The following is a 1,865-nucleotide window of genomic DNA, read 5'->3' on the forward strand; positions in this document are numbered from 1 at the left end:
ATGGTTGGGATGAAAGGTTGTGAAACAGTATGGTTAAATTAAGATATTAAGATTATTCTACTAATCCCAAAAGGAAAATCAATCAAACTAGTAAATCATATTTGATGAGCAAATTTAGGAAGAATCATTGGAGATAATGGACTGTCTGGTGACTGGCTTTATGCAGGAACTCAACACAAGGACATATATGTGCAATTACCATATATTAATTATTAGATATGAAATCATAATGTGAAGCAGCATGCATAGAATATTAAGTGTATACTGCACTTCAATCATTAAAACAAAAAAACACATGGATACATTAATGTATCATGGACAATTTTTTCTCATGTCTTCCTTCCTTCCTTCCTTTCTTTCTTTCTTTCTTTCTTTCTTTCTTTCTTTCTTTCTTTCTTTCTTTCTTTCTTTCTTTTGTCTTTGTCTATCTTTCTTTTTCCTCTATTTTGTTCTTTCATTTTTACTTCATTCCTTTATTTTTCTGATACAATATATTCTGATTATGGGGTTCCATCCTTCTATTCCTCACAGGTTCTCCTCATGACCCCTTCCTTCAGTATCCTCCCACTTTCTCTCTATAATTAGAAAATAAATATGCTTTTATGCAAAAATATTTAATAATAATGCATAGTAGTATAATAATAATAAAGTAAAATAAAATAAATACAATTATATAAACAAAGAATAACACATAAATTTTTTGCCTGGAGTTGCAGAAGGACAGCTGGGGTAATGGGTCATTGCAATATCACCCAATAAGTGTAAAAGCACTCATGAAATATTAGTAGAGAAAAGGAAAAATACATTATCTTTTTAAATTTTCAGGTATAAACACCAAAAATTCTCCATTAATCACTATTTCTNTATATTGAGTGAAAAGTGGGTATTTATGTACCAACATCTGCATTTTTGCTTGTCCAATAACATTACCTGAAATCCAGACAAATACTCCAGTTTTCAGTAATAAGAACAGCATCTTCCTACTTTATTTCCCCTTGTGTATGTTGAGCATGCCACACAACAGGGAAGGACAGTCTAAGAGGCAAGGACACCAGATAAAAGAAATATTTGTGCAAATGATGCTGGCTTCATATTGTAAGTACTGAGACTATCAGAAAAGGACACTTTGCAGTTCGCTGCCTACATTATGGCTCCCTCTCCTGGTCACTTGATGCAGTGTTTGTAGTTCTCAGATATCTGAGCATGCTTCTTTACATAGAGGATTTAGCAGTGAGTACTATATAATTCAGGCTTTTGCATATCTNGAGCATGTCATCTGGAAAGAAGAACAACTCAGATCCTTTGCCTTGGTTCATGGTTTCGTTGCTTCCATCAGATTTCTCACTCTACAGCTTGAATTTATTGATATTTTATCATTTGAATATTTTATATACCCTTACACTATATAACACTTTAGTTCTCATTAAAATTATTTTAAAAGAGATGCTAAGATTGGAGGTCTTAATAAGACATTCTCCCAGAGATTCTGAATATAAACTTACAAAAGTTCAAGGGTCTGAACTTTGATACATAGAGGTCTGAATATCAAAGTGCTACTTTACTTCATTACAAATAAAAAAATAGGTATTACATCTATCATTTTCTACAACCCAGTGTGAGTTCAGAGTGTTTAGCAGGCACTCTACATACAGTTAAGAACAGTAATTAATTTGTTACACTATCTAAAAGAATAGTATTCTGAGAGATTTAAATCAGGAGAGTTCATTCCACCAGGTTTATCTTGTAAATCAAGAGCCACTTTAACAACTTAAAAGCAAATGAATCTTCTGTAGCTCTAAATAGGTAAAAATGAAGCCTATATCAGTTCCTACACATGACTCAGAACTCTCTGGTGTTGGCAAATC

Source organism: Mus pahari, unplaced genomic scaffold (assembly GCF_900095145.1).
Source record: "Mus pahari unplaced genomic scaffold, PAHARI_EIJ_v1.1 scaffold_12634_1, whole genome shotgun sequence".
NCBI lineage: Eukaryota > Metazoa > Chordata > Mammalia > Rodentia > Muridae > Mus > Mus pahari.